Source organism: Rhinolophus sinicus, linkage group LG03 (assembly GCF_036562045.2).
Source record: "Rhinolophus sinicus isolate RSC01 linkage group LG03, ASM3656204v1, whole genome shotgun sequence".
In the NCBI taxonomy this organism is placed as follows: Eukaryota; Metazoa; Chordata; class Mammalia; order Chiroptera; family Rhinolophidae; genus Rhinolophus; species Rhinolophus sinicus.
The window spans coordinates 185,896,128-185,917,805 of NC_133753.1; the positions used below are offsets into that span (position 1 = coordinate 185,896,128).

At 34.6% G+C, this 21,678-nt stretch overlaps 1 protein-coding gene across 1 annotated transcript in view; it reads left to right on the top strand.

Annotated features, from left to right (window-relative positions):
* The first annotated feature begins 961 nt into the window (after window positions 1–961).
* Window positions 962–21,678, top strand: part of LOC109451424 (cadherin-18) — an 864,067-nt gene continuing 843,350 nt past the window's right edge. Inside the window, exon 1 of the mRNA XM_074329055.1 lies at window positions 962–1,319. The gene's annotated coding sequence lies outside the window, so the exon portion shown is untranslated. The remainder of the gene's footprint in view (window positions 1,320–21,678) is intronic.

A 21,678-nucleotide genomic window follows, 5' to 3' on the forward strand; every position in this document is an offset into this window, starting at 1 on the left:
TCCCTTGATTATTAAACCTGCCACCTGCCAATCTGGAGCAGTCTTAGTAGTCTTCCTTTTTAGTCTCTCCTTGCCTTCTGTCTGGGGTTTGAGAGTTTGAGAAAACCAACACCAAGTTGACTCCAAATGTGTTTTTGTTTTTTGTTTTTGTTTATTTTGCTTTGTTTTGTCTCCCCTCTCCCAACAACCCTCCCCCTCCCCTGCCCCAGGATCATATAGTTGCTTTATGCTTTTTTATTTTTATTTTATTTTGAAGTGAACTTGTCACTTTAAGAAGAAAATCTTCTTAACCTCGAAGACATGAATCAGGTGTGACATGCTCTATTTGATACATTCAGAGGGATCTGTTTGTAGATTTATGCTTCACATTGAAGCCAACATTTTATATATTTCAGGCTCTAGTTTAAAAATATCTACAAACATCATCCCTTATTCCTTTTGAGAAACAAAATATAAATCACTATTTTTCCAGAATAAAGTAAATAGTGTTTAACATCAGTCAGTATAATGGGGTATTCTTTAATTGATCTAAGCCATAGAAGCTGCTGAAGGCACTGCTCTCTAGCAAAAATCTTTGTCAGTGTTTATAATTTTGCTTCTGATTTTTTTCTTACATGATTCAATTCAAAAGATTTCATCACACATGCGACTCTGTAGTAATTTTTAATTGATGATGGGTAGCAGATGCAGGTGTGCAATTATTAATTTCATCGGATAAGAACGGGTACATTTTTAAAATACTAAAATCTGCACTCACTCTGAGCTTGCTTTGAGCCTCTGCTCTCTCAATCCCTATCTGTTAGTGAGATAAAATAATGAAAAATACTTGGCTAAACTGCTGGCAAAACTCTTATTGTTTGTACCGCTCTTGGAAAAGACTCTTGGGACTAGCAGTGTAATCCTTGCTATTGATTGGCTGGTTAAATAGAGGACTATTAGCCTCAGACAGGCTAGATTGATTATACAGCAGCAGCAGGAGCTGAGACTGGGAGCTAAGTGAGCGTCAGGGTGAAAAGCAGGGAGAGAGAGTTAACGCAAGCTTGGGAGGGAGACAGTGCACGTTCTGGGGCATCACTATGTGACTGCTGGTGCCGATTATCTTGCTTCGTAGCTCCCTCAGTCAACAACTTACTGAGGTGCCTTTTCTTTTACAAGAGGATGTCGGCTCTGAGCCTCAGCAAGAAATAACAGACTTCACCTTGGAATAGTTCATCTCACTCCTGCATCATTAAAGAGGATTTTGAAAAGAAACAAAAATCAAGTCCTCCTTCGAGCCTCACTTTGTTCCAGAATTGAAGGGAAACAGTTTCATGCTCCAGGTAAGGAGATTACCTTTTTAGTTCTGCATTCCTTTTTAGTCATTCATAGTAATATACATCATAGCTTTGCATGGTTTAAAAACTGAGTTTGCAGTGATGTATAAAATTCAGTGCAATGTACAGGCATGTGGATTTAGAAATGTGTTGATGCATGTTTATATGAATCTAGTTGGTATTCTTTCTACCTATCATCTATCTATCTATCTATCTATCTATCTATCTATCTATCTATCTATCTACCTACCTACCTACCTACCTATTTGCTTTGGTTTTCTTTATAAGACCACTTGATTATAATGTTATGTAGCAAATACTCTGTGTGAAGAAGAGAAATAAGCAAAGTCCATACTAAAAAGATCATTGTTGGTGACAACCTTAAAATATGTTCACATGTATTGTTCTTAGCTGTTAAACAACTTTGAGAATTAATAGCATATCATGAAAGGGCCATTACTATATTAACTGTCCTTTGTATTTCATACAGATACAGAAGCTACTATATGCTTTTAAATGATTGTCAATGATTTTTTTTTTTTCTGAATCTGTCTTTTGATTGCAGTCTTAACTCTTCAACATAAACATGATGCGTTGTAAATGACATGACATTAGACTGCCATTTTCTTATGGCTGGATTACTGATGGCTAGTATTTGGTTTTAAGAAAGTACTGAGCTAAGATAAGGCAAATAAATGTGACTGGAGACATTTAGCTCTTCTAGAGTTCATAGCTAAAGCTGCAGTTCCATCAATTAATGCTGTATCAGTGATGGCACGTGCTGGTGAAGTGTCTCTGAATGTGTATAAACTTTGCACATATTAAATTCTCTGCTGGGAAGTTCGTTTTTGTTGTTGTTGTTTTGTTTTGTTTTTCTGTTTTTGTTTGTTTGTTTTGGAGGAAAGCAATAGACTGGAATCAGAATAATGAGTTGGGGCAATGCAGTGCTGATGTAGTTGATTGACCTTAGGCTTATAGGTCACGGATGTCAGTTGCTAAAGAGACATCATCGTGATAATCAGACATAAAGGAGTTATTTCATCCTTACTGGAATTAAAATGGTTTGTGATATGTTTGATATCTATTTATTTCCTTTGGATCAATGAAGAGGGACATTTTACCCTAAGACTTGCTCTGATTGTCCTTTTGAGTGAAGTTCCCTGCATCACTCCTCTAAGGATCAAATTGGCATCTATGATAACTTGGCAAAACTTTTTAATACGTTGTTCAGTGTTTCAAATAAGAACGTGATCGCCAATGCTCTTGGGAGCCAATATAGCTGAAGTTAGGAATATTATATGTTCTGAGTTGCTGCATTTGTGTGTGTTTCACACTTGCTTGTATTTTAATCACAACTGCATTTTTGAAGAACACAGTTTTTCATAACATGCTTTTACTTCTAAACGTGAAATAATGTTTTGATGCTTTATAATGTAAATATTATAGCTACCTATAATAGCTACTGCTAATGAGGTTTCATAATACTATAAATATTATGGCTGTTTTCATTCATAATAACCATATTAAAAGGAATAATTATACTGGTATAACTTTTAAAGTACTGTTTGTCTAAAAGAATATAAATGTGTATTAGAGAACATTAATTTTGTCTTTGAACTGAGTCATTTGGAAAAATGTTTTATGTACATAATTTTTGAGTAATTTGTTTGAGAAACTAATGCTGAACTAGTAACTAAGGAAGGTGACAGGAACTGTAAACCATACATTTATGTAGGTAGTAGCAATATTATATGAAATCCACACACAGCAAATCTTGCAGAATTATTGATTTGCATATATTAGATTAATTATGCTGACTTTTGTGCAACTTATCCAAAATTTTCTTTTTAATCCTTCCATTTTATTGTTTATGCAAAACAATCTGATATATCTGATTAAAAGATATAATTAAGGTTTAACTAATTTATCTAGTCATTTTTAAATTTAGTACATAAAGTTATTTAAAATTCCATAACTTTTGTTGCAACAGCCTTAAGTGTCTAAACTATTTATACAGTCGTTTTCTTATAACCCTTATTTATGGGTTGTACAAGGTATACACGTTAAAGAAAACTAATTCTCAATTGCACTGTGTGTTTTTCATGAGACCTGATATTTTAGCATGTGTATATGTGAACATCCATACTTATTTTTTCCCTATGTATAGTCATGTTTTTACTTTAAAATTATTTAAGAAGTAATTTCTTAAACTCTGTGCCTCTGGTACTTAGACATTCTTCTTAGCTTACCCTCAGTGTTACTTTGATTCTATTTATTGTTACCTTACAAATTTTGTAGTTACTCCTAGAATGATTTGATTCTCTATTTTCTTAATAGGAAATGGCCTCATTGTTGGTGGAGGGGGGAGCAAGTTCTTTAAATAACACTTCACATTTAAAAACTATCTAATTAATATGTCTCCTGCATTATAGTCAGTGCTCCTCAGCAAACGTGGAGGAAGCAAGTGTCCTAGCACTCATGTGTATAAGTGTCAGTCTGAGTTTCAATTCTAGCAACTTACTTAGTCAGATCAACTTGGGAATTCTCACTTTCCTTTTCATTTTTGAGGGGCCTCCATCTGACCTTTTATTCAACCTTCTATTCACTTCCACAGTATAACATGTCTGCACTGATTACTCATTTTAGCCATAGTGAACCCACAGGAATGGAGAAAGCACCACTTCTGTTTTTATAGGTGTCTGAACCGTTAGGGGGCTCTTTCTTCCTGTGTTATACTCAGCAAACAACTGACAAGATACACTGCTTTCTGAAAGGATTTCCGCTGTTTTTCAAATATGAGTGCTGCTTGAAGTAGCTTTCTCTGCTCCCCACAAAAAAGAAACGTTTCAAGTCGCTTAGAATTCTTTATTTTTATAGGAAAGTGAATTTTCCTGTGCTGTCTAAATTTAACTTCTTTACAAAATTATTGTGTAGAAGATGATTAATTTTTGAAAATAACAGGGGTTTTAAATATTAAAATGACTGATTTCAGGCAAATTTAGAGATTATATGTTATACAATTAACATGGTAAGAAAGGTGAAAATCAGGGAAAAAGCAGAAGGGAAAAAAACTTCCTTTACAGTTGTCTGCAAATATCTGTGAACAGCACAGAGAGAATGAATGACTCTGCTTACATGCAATTTGCTTTCAGGAGAAAAGAACAGCAGGCAAGTAAAAGAGAAAATTACTTGTTTTGTACTAAAAGAGACATGGAAGAATTGAAAATAATAGGTAGTTTCACTATCCATACATATGTAGGAAATGCATTTTAAATTCCAAAAGATTTTTCTTCATCACACACAATAAGTTGGTGCAAAAGTAGTTGCGGTTTTTCCAATTGTTTTAACCTTTTAAACCACAATTATTTTTGCACCAACCTATATGAAGTTTTTATAAATACACACAGAGGTGACACAAGGTCTGCTTATGGTGGGGTGAGGTGCTTCCTGTATCATTTTGAAACCATGCATATTAAATTGCGCTGCAGACTTTCTTAATAAATGGAAATGCATTCCTCCCAGCCCCACAGCAGCTAAAGATGTTTCCTGATTGCAGGAGTTATTTGGGGATTAGTCAACATTTAACAATGGCCCAAAGCAAAAGCAATCTATTTGGTGGGTCCAGGCCTTTCATCCAATGATGCCAGCTCCATGGAATGAGAAAGAAGTGATACATACCTTCTGAGACAGATTTATTTGGGGAAGTGAGAGAAGAGGGGAGATTCTGAGCAATGCATCATGGAATTCCAATCCTTTATTAAATGGCTCCTTGACTTACCAGGGTAGAAGAAGTGTTGCTCAAATAAAATTGAAAGATGGAAATGGTACAGATATTTTCTTTACTGGTGTTTTGAAAGTAAACCTGCAAGGGGTTTATTCTTTGTTTGAAAATTCGCATACCTTGAAAGGACTGAATTTTGAATGCAACTAGTATAATATATATCGTTGTATGGGGATCATTTCAAGTCTCGCTGAAACACATTGACGTATACTCTAATGTGGTTTTTTCTCACCAAATTAGGTTTTGGTGATATGGATTATTGAGTAATAAGACTTGCATGGGAATACTGATGCTACAGATTTGATTTAATAAGTGTGCAACATTTTAAGAACTCTAAATTTCTTCCAAAGAGAGATTTTTTTTTTTTTTTTTAATGTTAAGGGAGCACAGTCCTGGAAATGGAGAAAGGGGCTAAAGTGGAAAACACGATAAAGAAATGCAAATGCAGTGACTGTACATGAATTTTTTATGTTGCAAACATTTTCCCAGAACCAAGAGACAAATATAACAATGCAAGTTAAATATTCATATCTTCTATATGATGGTAAAGAAGTAGAAATACCACTGACATGTAACATTTGTATACCTCATGGTATGGAGAGAAAGTTGTGTGGGAAGTAGGAAAATCAGTAACTGGTATTTAACTGCCAATATGATTAAATTCATATCAGATTTTCAGAGGCAACAAGGTACTCAAGCCCATTGAGTTGAATTGAATGAATTGGGATGGATGATGTTAATAATTGGAAAGCATACATATGTTTATATTTATTGCTTTTGTCACCGTTACCACTTTTGTAACTACAAAATCACTTTTAGGCCTGCTGGTCTTTGCGAAACTATGTGTATGTATGGTTGGGTGAGAATATGTGTGTATATGTAGGTAGAATGGTTTTTATAGTTTGAATCACATGAAAATATAAGTCACCTTTACTGGGTGACATGATTTGTGTTCTATATCTTCCATTTCCTACTTTAATAAATTATCCTCACTGTGTCCAATCCGTTCCAACCCCAACCAATATACACACATACACAGACAGTATGATTATCTCTAGTTATTACGTATTAGAATTTGCTTACATACGATCTTAGATGGGTACCGATTATGCTTTTTATGGGCATTGCTCCCTGAGACTAATGGGCTATAAATGTATTAGACCAACACATACACTTTCTTAATCATAGACTGGCTAAGGTCTAGATAGAAATAACAATGAGTGTTAATACTTGACTACTAGATATTAAATGCCACCCATCTCAACTTATCCCTTCTCAAACATGTTTGGCAAAAATAAAGTGGGAGAAGATGCAGCAGAACCATAGTGTATAACAGATAACATTTTAAAGCTGGCATGGCAAATGGGTTTCAAACATCTATAATATATTTTTTAAATGAATAGACTTACATTTTAGATCAGTTTTGGGTTTATTGAAAAATGAGAGGAAAGAAAAGAGAATTATTATATACTTCCTCATCTCCCTTTCCTCCACCCCACTAATTCCCCCAATTATTAACGTCTTGCATTCTTGTGGTATATTTGTTATTATGAATGAACCGTTATTGATAAAATTAGTATTAACTAACATTGATACTGATGCTACACATTAGGGTTCACTTTTTGTATTGTATATTCTATGGGTTTTGACAAATGTACAATGACATATATCCACTATTATAGTGATATGAGAACAGTTTGACTGCCCTAAATGTTCCCCTGTGCTCCATTTGGGTAGGTTTTCCTCCCTCTCTCTCCCTGAAACTCTGTTTATTTGTTACTGTCTCCATAGTTTTGCCTTCATATGATCGTCATAAATTTGGAATCATACAGTAGGCAGTCTTTCCAGATTGGCTTCTTTCACTTAGCAATATGCATCTAAAGTTCCTTCATGTCTGTTGGGGGCTTGATAGCTCATTTCTTTTTATCGCTGAATAGTATTCCACTGTATAGATTAACCACAGTTGGTGTATTCATTCACCTACTGAAGAATATCTTGGTTGCGTCCAAGTTTTGGCAATTATGAATAAAATGGCAATAAACATCTATGTGCAGATTTTTGTGAGGCTGTGTTTTCAATTCATTTGGGTAAATACCAATGAGTATGATGGCTTATTTATATTGGTAAGTGTGTTTAGTTTGGTAAGAAACAGCAAAACTGTCTTCCAAAGTGGCTGTACCAGTTTTCATTTCCACCAGCAATGAATAAGACTTCCTGTTTCTCCACATCCTTGCCAGAATTTGGCGTTGTCAGTGTTTGGGATTTTAATCATTCTAATAGGAGCATAGTATATCTCATCTTTGAAATATACTTTTTATTGGTAATAACTGCTTGTTCCATGTTGAGAATAATTCTAAAGCACATCACGGATCTTCAGGAAACATGTCCATAATCAATTGGCAATATTTCCTTGCCAAATCATATTTTTCCCTTTGCAGGACAGGGTGTGCATATACACACTTCTATTCATAATTTAGGTCTCTGGTGGAATGCATATATAAGTTAGAGCAATTAAATAATTCAATCCCACATTTGCCAGTTATCCGGTATTAACACTAATTTTATATATTTAAGGACTATGATGGAATGAGGGGACATACTTTAATACATTCAGTTACAATATATTGTACCTTTTAGGTGTATTTCTCTGGTGGGTACAGATATCTGACTTTACATTGCACATAAGAGAAAATCCAAAATCATCAGGCAGATTGAAATTCTTTATAATGTGATCTTGACCAGTTTCTGATGTTCTGGTGACTCTCAGCTCAATCCAAGCTGTATTTTCTCTATTTTCCAAAGTGCTCTCTGTCAGCTCTCAACTTTGGCTTATGATAAACTTCCTGATTTGATTGTTTTTTCTCTTCTCTACTAATTTAAACATTACCAATCTTTCTACAAGCTCTTATCGAGAATTCCTCTACTTTTAATCATTTAAGACCTCACACTGTTAAATAGACGTCTACTATGTCACAATACATCTTTCCATTCAAACTATATAATTCAGAAATGAAAACAATTTTTTGCATTTATTTTTTTGAGTCCTCAAAGTGCAATGTTCATGCAACTTATTAATGCCTACTTGTTGAAGGAATAAATCAAAACATTTGTTCTTACTAGTATAAAATATGTAAATGATTTTTGTAAATTTTGTCACATATTAAATTTCCTTTCCTATTCCCCCTTTTGTTTTTTATTTAAAAGAGTGGCAATCAAATTGGTGAAAGGTCTTGTGTTCGAATCCTTACATGAAGTAGGTGCTTATACAACCTGTAGCCATGCCACTTAACTGCTGTGTATCTGCTTTCCACTCAATGGCACAATATGAAGTTGCACTGTGGTAGGTAAGACATATATATATGGGTTTGTATATATATCATATATATGGATGGATACAGGGTCATTATGCAGTGCATATTATTAAATATCCCTCGGAAAACAAAATTTAACATATTTAGTGAAAGAAAGCACGTTAACGCAGAAAGTGCAAGGTGGGTATTTTGTTTATGCTCCCTTTTTTGGGCACTGGTTTGAATTTTAACAGAGTTTGAAATAAGAACCAAAGGATCCACCTATTTTGTTAACAAGCTAATTAAATTTTGACAGTCTCTTGAAACGGTGCATAGATAAAGGTGATTCTATAGCATAAATAAAACCATTGGTCTCGGAAGATGTTTAGAGGTCCTGCAAAAGAACACATAGGAAAAGTATGTGAAATGCCATCATCTTCTCGCTCGCTGTCTCCTCTGTGTATACGATTTAGTGTTGGGAAGTTAATTCCTTGTAAATTGTCTTATATTCTAAAATGTCCTTTCTTGACATCCATTTTATAATTGCTATGTGCTTTTAATATTCTTTTTTTATACAGTTTAGTTGTTGGTTGGTAGAGGTACCTAGGGCATACTTTCTACCATCTAGTTATTGAATGCTTCTGTCATAAATCAATATAACTTTAACTTCTTGGCTAGAACAAGAGAACTGACCAAGACATTGCCAAGAATACAGCGTGATAAACTGTTTCTTAAATCTTCTGAGGACAGAACACTTTGACCCATAGCAGCCAAATTATCACTGAGAACATTACAAGTTTTCCACAATAAGTCTCTGAAGTCCAATTTTAAAATCCATTTGATGGAGGGAAAAAGAGAATGGAGAGTTGAATGTCAAATTCAGGTCTTTCTGTCTCTGAAGGATATATATATATATAAATATATATTTTTTTAACATGGTGTTAAATTGCCTCCAGAATCTTAGAGGATTTTTTTTTTTTTTTTGCTGTTGTTTGCTGCTTTTGTCAGCATTACCTCACGATGTTCTTTACCTCAGCAGCAGCAATTTATTCAACTAGCTTTTGCTTCTTGTTTGCAGCTATTCCTAGTACTCACAAAACTGGCCTCATGGTGCCCTCTCACTGCTTGTAGCACCCAGGCAAGCTGTGCCCTTTCCCTCACTCCAGGTGGCCTCTTCTCTGTCTTTTAGGTTCTTAGATCCTTAATACATAGCTGTTCTTGAGACAACAAAATATTTCAAAATCCTTTGTTTAAAAACAAGGTGGGAAAAATACCTCAGGAGTGAGTGTAAAAGGATTGCTCATGTCACAGAATTTAAAAAAAAGCAAAACATTTATTCAAATATGAAAGATCATAGAAAAAGAACCAAGAAATGCTTTGTTCTCTCAGCCTTAAGCATGATAACTGCTCCCAGAATTTCCTACTTTTTTCTTACCTCACTGCTGGTTGCATTTTCAGTCTTCCAAGATGTACATTCAACTTTCTGTTCAAAGAACTATTGTAGTTTCTATTTTCATGATTGAATACGGACTGAATAAAGAGTTGATACTTAAAGTTGATACCAGAAGAGATGATACCAGAAAAGGAGTGAGGAACTACTGTTGGGTCTAGGGAATTGGTTTGATCATGTCTTTGACCATGAATACAGTACTGAAATATTTGCTAATTATAAATGTGATAGTAGTAATCTGTAGCATGCAGTGGCTGCCCAATTAATCATATAATAAACCGTGTTTACTTGTGATGAAGAGCGTACTGAAGCAAAGCTCCAGAAGCCAAGTTGTAACTGTTGTTCACTATTTGTTCATAATGGTGATTACAAGACACTACGGTAAAATAATTGTTTTAACTGAACGTGAGCATTTATAGATAAACCGAACAAACAAACAAACATACATACCACACACAAAAGCTCATGACTTTAAGCTGTTAGATCAAATCCTTGCAAGAAAATCAGAAAGCTTCTAAGGCCATCTGGGTGTATTTGGATTAAACTGAGAACCTTCAAACCTTGAATTTCTATAAGCCTCTCTCATCAGAAGTCTTCTTCTTCTGTCTGAGGAGACTAACCTTTCCTTTCTTGAAGATAATTCACTTCATGGACTTGCCCAGCAAAAGTTGTCTATTTTCCTCAAGACTCAATACCCACCCTTATTTACTCCTGACCCATAATTAGAGTCAGAGCTCTTGTAGAGCTCAGAATGCTCTAGAAGACTACATACAGAATCTGATGTGGGAGAAAATAACTTATATTTCAAAATAATTGCAAGATTTTGCTAATTGATGTCAGCCAAAGCCAGGGAATATGTGAGGTATTGAGTTCAAAGAGAATTAGACAACACAGGACAAAATATAACAGTAAGTGGGGCTGAATTTATTGATATGGGTGCATCTGACTGGAAATCTTTATCTAATGGGTGTCATTGCACATCTGAAAGTAGCACTGAGTTTTTTTGGTAGGTTGACTGCAATATGTATTCAACAGTGACCTACATTCAAAGAGATTTAATGCTATAACTTATTTATCATGACATACAAGAAAGAATACAAAGACAGTGATAAGAATGTTGGAGCAGATTTATGACGTGCAAACTGCCTTCATACTGTCTTCCACCTCACTCCCACCTACAGGACTCAGAGGATACTTTCTTCATGAAGACATTGAGAAATAAATAGGAGGTGAGGGTACCAGACATTTCCTACCACAGAATGTTTTGTAGTGCAGTTCAGACATGGTGGTGGAAGATGTCACCAGTGAGATGGGCTTCCTGATATTACTATATCAGATGGAGAAATTCCAGAATAATAGAAGCCAAGTAAATAACTTCCAAGGCTAAGATGATATACCAAATAAATAGCGGGAAAGAGTTACTAATCAGGATGTTTTCACTTGCAGGGATCATTGCTGTTAGTCCATTGATCATGCTGTCCCTACTAAAACTTTACTCAATATATACAACATTAAATGTAACGTATTAATGTCTGTGGCTAGAAACATGACTTCAATTTTCATGGCCTCTCACCTAGTTCCTCAAACAAGACCAGTTCATATGTCTGGACCAGCTTGACTGACAGGGATTGTGAGTTCCCTCCAGTAAAGACCAGCCACACTGCATCAGGTATATGAGTATACCATAAACCCTCACTTACTAAAATGACCATACATGGAGGTGAAAAAAATATCAATCCCTGAAAAATTACTCATGGGCTCTGAAGTGATGCTAATTTCTGGTGACTCAAAATACATGGTGACCTACCAAAGTAGGAGATTATGGTAGTCAGGTGACATATGAAGTTATGAACTACGTTTGAATCACAGTGGGCTCAGTTGTTCTCTGGTATTTCCCGAAATCCTGAAAATATAGTTAGTATAAGAATTGATTGGCTAATGGCAACATCCTTGCATTAAATTTCTGACCTTGAAATAAATATATGAGGGGAAGATACAAGTGAAAGTTTTGATGAATTTCTTTCCCTCCAAAATGGCAAACATAATATGGCATTTAATAATTACTATTTTTTTGTTGTTTAATTCAAGATGCTTTGCAAAATGTGAGAGACATTGAAGAAATTAGTTACTTTTTTTCCCCCTCAATCTGAAAAGGGATCCTAGAGCACGTGATATTTGTATTGTCTCTAAAATGATGAGAAGTGTACACAAAATAATTATGGGACAGGGAAGATATTCAGAATGACCATGGAAGGTTGGAAAAAGTGCATATAACCCAGTATGGTGGAATGTAAGGTGTCTATGAGGACTAAAATCCCTCAGAAATAAATAGGCAAACAGATTACCAAAGTATATTATGTATTATATGGAATATGGACTTTTTGGATGGTAAGTCTTTAAACGTTTTTAATCTGTGGGGATAATGTATCTGATTTGCTCAAAGATGTATGTGGGGGCAGAGCCCCAGAAAGCAGTTTCCAGGCTCTCGGCCTCACATAGACAGGTGCTGGCTCAGGTAGTAAATGGCCAACTGTGATTGCATGGCCATCAGCTGTGGCTAGTTGGCCGTCAGCTGTAACCAGTGAGCCATTGGCCACTAATATAACTGCTGTGGCTAGGCTAGCAGAGAGGAGAAGGAGGGAAGGGAGAAGAATGGGGGCTAGCAAGAAGATGGCGGCTGGGCTGGCAAACGTGGATGGCGGTTTGCGGACAGTGTGAATCCAGCCTCCAGTGAGAGTATAGTGCCGCCAGAGAGAATATAGTGGTATGACTCCCCTATCTATGGCTCCTTGTGTGTTCCTTTTTGGCCTCACCATATCCTGCGTTCTTGTATGGGGAGCGGGAGCAGAGACCCTGCAGGCCTCCCTGCATGACAATGTAAGTAGTTATCTTAAATGTTAATAATAATAATAGAATACACATGCTCTGGGGTGCTTGTTATAATTGGAGAATGTGGAGCAAATATATTGGAAATAGGCTTCTCTACTAACTGTCTCATTTCAAATTTTAGCCTGAGTTAGGTTAGAGCTTCATTTTGTTTTGGCTAATAAGAGTATAAGGAACTCTATGGGGACCACTACTGTACTAGATCTAATATAAATAAATGAGTTGCCTACAGCAATAGAACTTTCTCAACATACCAGTTAGTACTTTGTGCATACTAAGCACATTTTAGATCTGTCACAACCAGCTGTTCAATTTAAGCTTTTGACTGTGTATCTGAACTTTGGCAGCAAAAGATTTTCAAACTCAATGATCACTAATGACAAAAATGTTCACTAGCATTTAAGTAGTTTTCTCTTGAGATTTTATTTATTTATAAAAAATTCCAGTTGAACTTATTGTCAATAATTAAATGGAGGAATATTGAAGACGCATTATATGCAAAAGTATAAAAGAACATACATATTCTGTTAAAGATTGAAACAGTGCGCCAAAATGCTCATTAAACAAGGAAAAGTTGTGTGCCTAGAATATTTTAACTTGTGTATTTTAGATTCTCTTAATTTGTTTCAATAATACCTTCATGTATGTGCTCTTACAAACTTAACCTGAGAAAATACTTCCTGTTGACACCAATATGCTTTTACCCACTCTACCCTGCTCCCTGTTCTTCATCTGCATGATATTGAGAAAATAAAAAGATACAGATAGAAAAAAAATTATATATATATATATATATATATATATATACTTTTTTTTTTTTTTGCAGAGCTATATGCATTTTTTATTTCATACTAATAAGTCCTATACTAATGATTAACTCAGTGTGAAATCATACCTTGCCAATTTTTGGAGTTAGACGTTTTTTTGTGTGTTGTGCAAAGAATGTTTTTGGTTAGAGTAGTTAGTATATCATGGTAAAGACTTGCTATTCACAGTATGATCCATGTACCAGTAGAATTGACATTAACTAGGAGCTTGTTAGAAATGGTAAAAATAGTCCAGAGTTGACCAAATTTGTACCTGCATTTTAACAATATCCCCAAGTGATTCATAGGCATAGTAGACATTGAGAAGTAATAAACAAAACTAGTTATTTTATGATTAAAACCTAATTATATTATTTTTATTAGATGTTATTAGTATGTCTTTCAATATTTTTATGTATTCTGAACTGAATTAAATTTCAGTAACCATGTTTTTATATATTTCATAATATTAAAATGTTAAGTAATAACACTGTTTCACATTTTTCTTAATAACTGAGGTATAAAGGCTGCTCTAGAGTATGTCCTCAAATATTCCCCCACATTGATTCTAAGAAGATTCCTCAGGCACTATTACAAAATACTATCTAGTATTTTTTGTGTATAGCAATAATCCTATACTGCTCCTTGTCCCCAAGCAATTTTAAATCTCTTGATACTTCTAGTTCTCCTTTCAAGAGTTTATTGCATATATTAGCTATTTTGAGTGAAAAATTAATTCTCACCAAGTTCCTTTACCCTTTGGATTTGTGAATTTTCAATCTAGGTCACCTATTTTCTACTAAAATATTTCTTTCTAGTTTTTATATGACTATGTCTTTTATCTATGGATTATGGTTAATATTTTCTAAATTTTTAGTATAAAACCTTTGGATATTGTAAAAATCATCACATCCCCTTATGTCCATAATGGACTGTGATTCGAGGCTTGTGGTGTAAGTCTTAGCATAATATCATAGAATTCATATTTTCAAATAAAAATGCAGTGTCATTTTGTTTTGAACTTTTTGAGAAAAAGATGGACTTCTTTTTGACAACTGAAATAAATTAATACTGCAGGTACTATGAAATAAGAATGAGTAAATGAGTTGCATATATAATCTTGTTCAACTATGTACAATTATTTAGATTAGGGGAATCATTGTTTACTTTTATATCTTCACTGCTCCACCCAACCATCCCTTCCTTCCCTCAGCCCTGATAATCACTGATCTTTTTACTGTCTCCATAGTTTCACCTTTTCAAGAATGTCATGTAGTTAGAATCATACCATAGATAGCTTTCTCAAATAGTCTTTTTTTCACTTAGTAATATTTCTTTAAGATTTTTCCATGAATTTTCATGGCTTAGTAGCTCTGTTTCTTTCTTTTTTTTTTTTTTTTTTTGTCACTAAATAATATTTCATTTTCTGGATGTATTACAATATATTTATCCATTCTCCTATTGAAGGATATCTTGGTTGGTTCCAAGTTTTGGCAATTATGCGTAAAGCTACTATAAACATCCATGTGTAAATACATGGACTTAAGTTTTCAGTTCATTTGCTGAATGGTAAGAGTAGTTCAGTTTGTCTTCGAACTGTCTTCAAACTGTCTGTACTACTGTGTATTCCTACCAACAGTGACTGAGAGTTCGTGATGCTCCACATCCTCTCCAGCATTTAGTGTTTTCTGTGTTCTGGATTTTGGCCTTTCCAAAAGCTGTGTAGTAGTTAGTATATTGTTGTTTTAATTTGCATTTCCCCAATGACCTATGATGTGGATCATTTTTATGTGCTATTTGACATCTGTATATTTTCTCTGGTGAGATGCCTAATAAATCTTTGGCCTGTTTTTAATCTGATTTTTGTTTTCTAATTGCTTAGTTTTAAGAGTTCTTTGTATATTTGGGATAACAGTCCTTTATCAAATATGTCTTTTGTAAATATTTTCTCCCAAGCTGTGGCTTGCCCTCTCATTCTTTTGATAGTGAATATAATTTTAGGATTTATTCTTCAATGAATTCACCAACTTGACAAACATTCATTATATACCTTTGACAACAATAAAACTTAATTCCTAATCTGTTCCAAACTTAGTCTAATGAAGGAGACAGATTTTTTTTTTTCTTTTTTTTTTTTTAAATCAGCTCTAAGTAGAAGAGGTGTGCTAAAGATCAGGCTATTCCTAACAAGGGTAATCTGTTAAGGCTACTTGGTGGAAAGAGCTGACGGCAGCTGAGATTTCTCTACTGTTGCCTTTGACTTTTTAAAATAGATATTTCTTTTATTTTTTCTTTATTTTTTTTTCTTTTGCAGTATTTAAAATTGTCAGATATTTCTTAAAATGTATTTTCAGTCTTTAAATATTATGTGTTATTTTACCAAATTGTATCTGGTTTGGCATTTCCATTGACACCTAACAAACCATTAAAAATGTAATGTAACTAACCAGATTGTGAAAATAGAGTGCCCTCTGTGACAAGCTAAAAGTCATGAAGCTCTATAGGATTATCTATTTTTCTAGGGCAAGTCCCTTTAAAAATCATGCCTGTCAAATAAGCAATTCAGAAATCTGTGACAGCACTGGAGCCTGATGGCAGAGAGAACGCTGATTCAGTCCTTGAATTTTCCATGACGACTTCTCACCTGCACTTAGCAGCTGTTTATTGCTTGGTTCACTGGAGCATATGATGCTGAACCAAACCACGGGTCAATAAAGTCATTTACAATGATCAACCCTCTGAGTGAAAGAGGTGATGCATCAACCAAAAGTCCTTCAGGCAACAGACCTAGCAGGGGAGTTTTGCACTTTCGGTAGTAACATATAATTAAATGAATCAGCAGCCTGCACATCTCCCTAATTAATTTTACTACCTTTGGAGGAAGCATGCAACAAACTTTTAAATGCTTTCCTCCTTTAGTCGGGATGTTAGTGGTTAGATAGCAAACTATGCAGAAAGCCTTTCAACCTAGACCTTGTGTTAGACAGTGATTTCTTGATTTTTATATTATCAGGTTTGAATCCAGTGTTAGTTTTAATATCCTTCCCATATTGATGTTATTTTTTCCTGTTAGATTCCACTAAGAAAATCTGATGTTTGTATTATAAAAACGGAATTAGAAATACTTTAAAAAAATCATAACTCTTTTGAGTGAGTACTAACTGGCATGAACCTCACGTCTTACTCTTAACTACCTCATTTAAACTTCACGAGAAGCTGTGAAGCAGAAAGTGTATTGAGTAACATTTATGGAAGGTGGGTTGATAATAAGGTTAAACAATGTCCTCAAAGTAGTAGAGCTCATAGTAGCTCCAAGTAAAAACTTGAATATGGGTCTCTCTCTCAGAGTTAAAGTCTATGTTTCTAATTACCACCTTACGAGCAAATAATGACATGACATTTATTTAGATACTGGTTTTCATAAAATTAAAGTATAATTCCTACAACTTTAGCAACTTTAGATTGCTAGATTATATTCCAGGTGATACTTGAAAATCAATGTATGAATTAAATAATTATTTGTTATGCTTCAATCACATGAATGACACTTATTGAATAAACACAGTTAACATATTTGGAATTTGGAGAATGTGACACCATGCTAACTGCTTACATGTGTGATCTGATCTAATCCTTATATTAACACTGAATAGGGGGCACGGGGGTGTTATAAAACTATCATGATCTGATGTCTAACAAACACTCTTATTAATTTTTTAATAGAAATATAACCAGAATTCTGTGGGTTTTCTATGTGAAAATGCTACATATTAATACAATCCTGATGTATTTTTTTATTTTACATTGCCAAATAATTTTACATTTAGGAACAATTATGAAGGACTTCTGAGATAGTTAGGAAGGTGGAGTTTGGGGTCCATTGTGGGTATTAATCTAACCTACCCACAAACAATGTTTCTTGCTTTATATACAGATTCATGAACTCAAGTATTTGTTCAGTGCCTATGTGGACAAGGCATGAGGTTGGTGTTGTGTGAAAGTCAAAATGTTTTATAAAATGGACCCTGCCCATTAGCAGTTCATAAATATTTCCTGAGGCATGATACAAGCACTCGCAAATGCAATACAATACAGCCCTAATTAAATGAGTGTTCAAGACAGCAAAGTACAACTCATATTAGTGCATGATGAACGTTAAGTGTGTTGAATTAGATAGGGAGGGATCACTTAGGGCTAATGTTGTCCAGTAAGCCTGGAACAGGTTTAGCAGATGGACTACATATAAAACAAATGTCAGCTGAATTTTCCCATCCCTATCCAAGTTGAATTTACTTGAAATCAACCCACTTTCCACAGTTTCAAACAATGAGGAATGCAATGTTTTCTCTAGGAGTTCTTTGAATTCCTGGAAAAGCATCAGGCTTGCATAGAGGCCTCTGAGTTTATTTAAAAAAAAAAAAAAAAAAAAAAAAATCTCTCTGGCTCTTTCTTTTCTTTCTTTTTTTTTCTTTCTGAATTTCATGGACCAGGACCTGATCTTTTTCTCTTTTTGATAACTACACAGCTTCTTCACAGATTTCACACATATAATAGAAATGTAACAACATTCTCTTATGTCACTTTGTGTGGACAAGACTGTTTAATCCAAATATAAAGAGAGGTAGGAGAAAGGAAGAGTAATACATTGCAGGAACACTATAAACTAAGCACTGAATCATAGACACTCCTGTTTGTAAGGTTTTCATCAAACCATCAGAGATTTTATTCTGGCCCCTTCATTACATGTAGTACCTGGGTTCATGGCAGCTCAGAGGCTCTCCTTATCTCTTTCCCTGAAAATTCTCTATCTCACTCCTTACTTCCTCCTTATTTAAAAGAATGTCATGTTCTTTTTAGTTGGTTGTCTAGAGTTATTCATCTCTTTCTTCCTCCTTCCTCCAAGCTTCAGGCTAACCTACAAAGTCTTTCAGAAGGCCAAAAATCCTTCTATATAAAACAACATACACTCTCCTTAGAAGGCACTTCTATTTTATGTATTATGTCTGTCTGTCTGTCTGTCTGTCTATCATCTATTTTTTTCTGCTGTTTGCCCTAAATTGAATTGTAAATATGTCAAATCTCCCATGAACTAGTCATCCTTCCTTACCTTTTAACATTTCAAGTTACTGGGAACTGAATAAAGCATATTTGATTATTATAAAAGTATTTGTATACAGCTAAAGTCTGTGTCTCTGTAGTTTTCATCCCTTTGCAGGGGTGTCCAAACTTTTTTCAATGTTTTTCACAAAGGGCCATATGAGGTAAAATACACAAACAGCCGGGCCATTCACTCGAGGTGAAGTACGTATTGCCTCACCTGGTTTATTTAAATAAACTAAATATATTTTTGGAATTTGCTGCGGGCCAATTAACAATGGATCATGGGCCGCAGTTGGCCCGCAGGCTGCAGTTTGGACACCCCTGCTTTAGGGTGTCTCTAGATCCATATAGCAAATGTCTAATGCTTCCATATATGATTTCCTCATTCTCTCAGACCATCTTCATGTAAACATTCACCATCTAGTCACTCTCCTTTAAACATTCTTTTTTATGGTGCTATTCAAATATGGTGACCATAACTGAATACAATGGTTTGGATTTGGTCTTATCAGTGAAGCATAAATGATGTACCATCTTCCTTATTTTGAAATACAACACTTTGGTTAATGAAAACCTATACTGATATTTTTTGTAGCTACCAAGCAATCCATTGATTTTATTGACAATGAAAATCTCTGAATTTTCTTCACATATGTTGTTGCGAAAGCTATATCCCCCCACCATGTTTTTATATAACTATTATGATATAAAATGTTCATTCTTGTTTCCTTTACTCTCAGATTTTGCTATCCATTTTCTTAACTCAATTATCCATTCTCTTGACTCAATTAGCTGACATTATTTTGGATTTCTTCACTTTCAAACTCCAGTCTATATTATTTTTATATTCTCTATAAAATATTTTTCATTATATGTGAAGCAAGAAAAAAACAGTAGAATATTTCTTGTGAAACTGTTAATAACCAGTTTTTTTGCTTTTTGTTTTTTTTTGTTTTGTTTTGTTTTGTTTTTTTGGTTGTTTTTTCGTCCCTACTACTACTTTAGGAATATAAAAATTCATGACATATTTCCTGAAATCATCTTTTATCTTTCTCATATTTTAATTTCCAAGTTCCTGTGAGTATTATTTCCCTCTAAAGGCTCAAAGGAATATGCTTGTTTTCCCGCTCTGAGTTACATTATTTATGACAATCTTTCTTTGAATTGTGAAGTAATAGCTCTTCCTGATATTCCCAAACTAGAATAATTACCAGAAAATGTCACCAATTGCCTGAAATCATCGCATTTAAGAAGAAGAAAAAAATCAGCTATTTTAGAGCTTTGTTTTTTTACAAAATATACTAAAAAGAATGCAAATAACCATTAATTCTTTTATTATGCAAAAACCACTCACTTAGCTTTAAATTTTAGGCTCTAAATTAGTCACCAAAGTGCAAAATGGAATGAAGTGGGACAAATGATTCTCTGATGTTTTCAAGGAGGCAAAAGTCCAGTCAAGAAAAATATATGTAAATATATGAATACTTGAGTACTGAATAATGAATCTTAGGCTAGGATTATGCAAAAGGTAATAATGGACCATACAGCAATGAGCATGCGGATTAAGCAAGAAAAGATAGGAATGGGCCTGTTTGGAAAAGGTGTTTTATGTCATAGTCTTCAGTAAAAAAGAGGAGTGACCATTTTGTGGGGAATGGAGTATGTAGAATTTGAGCTTTTCAAAGTGTTTGACCTCTATGGCACTTTGGGTTTTGTATAGGCTATAATGTAATGGTAGCTCTAACATACCTGGCTCTTAAGTAAACACTGTCTGATTAAATGTAAGTTTTTTTAGGTCTTCTGAACACTTTGACTGGTGATTTTACATATTTAGTCTGCAGTTTGTGAGGGCAGAATGAGGTGAGTTTAATTGCTCCTAAGTACTTTTATGGTTCCCCCTACAGGAAATTAGAGGATCAGATTTTCCTTGAGAGATGATATTCTGTTAATGATACGAAGAATGTGTAATGGTGGGAAAAGCACTTAGAGAAACACAAGGAATCAATGACTAATTGTAATGTGGGGTGATAAGGTAAAGGAAACAAAAGAGACAAGATGGTTCCTTATTTTCTGGCTTTGGATAGTGGATAAATGGTAGAACCATACCAGAAATTACATATGAAGAAAGAAGGAAGAGTTTAAAAAGCAGTGGTGATGATGGCTTTGGTATGAAGTATTATGACTTTGAGATCTCTGGAGGAATATAAATGTGAGTTCAATAGACCTTTGGGGATTTAGTCTGAAACCTCAGGAGAGATTTTAGAGTAATCATCCTTTATACATAATAGGAGAAATCATGTGGTTGACCGATAGTAGCTGAAGACAGAACCACTGGGAGCACCACAATGGAAAATCAGATTGTTTAAGAAGAATAAAGTCATGTAGACTGAGAAAGAATATTAGAAAAGCATAAGGAAATTTAGAGTAATCCATACCTAGAGTCAATAAAGTAGTGAATTTGAAGGAGCATTTTAGTTAGTTATTGTTGCGGAACAAATCAGTCCAAAATTTGGGCGCTTAAAACAGCACCCATCATCCCTACTGTTTCTTAAGGTTTCTATGTGTCATGAATTGAGGAAGACTTGGCTTGGTCATTCTGACTAATGTTTTCTGAAGCATTTGTGGTCTGATGATGGCTGAAGCTGCAGCATCTGGAAAATGCTCCTGCATCTCTTTCTTCATTTAGTCTCTAGGCTTCTCCATATACGATCTCTCCATCTGAGCAGTATGGGCTTCCTTACTAGAAGGCAGCTTCATTCCATGGGGCTGCTGACATAGCGGCACAGAGTTCCAGTGCAAGTATCCCAGCAAATAAGTTTCATATATTGCCTTTTAATGAGTTAACCTCGAAAGTCATACAGCGTCACTTCCATGGGGCTTTATTGGTTATGGGCCCATGCAGATTAAAGTGAAGATTTGATTCAACCTCTTGATGGCGGAAATAGCAAGGTTCTAAAAGAGCCCCTATGGAATGAGAGAAACTGTCACCATATTCTGAAAAGTCAATAAGCAACATGAAGGAAGCTCAAAATGTCATATGTGAGGGGGATAT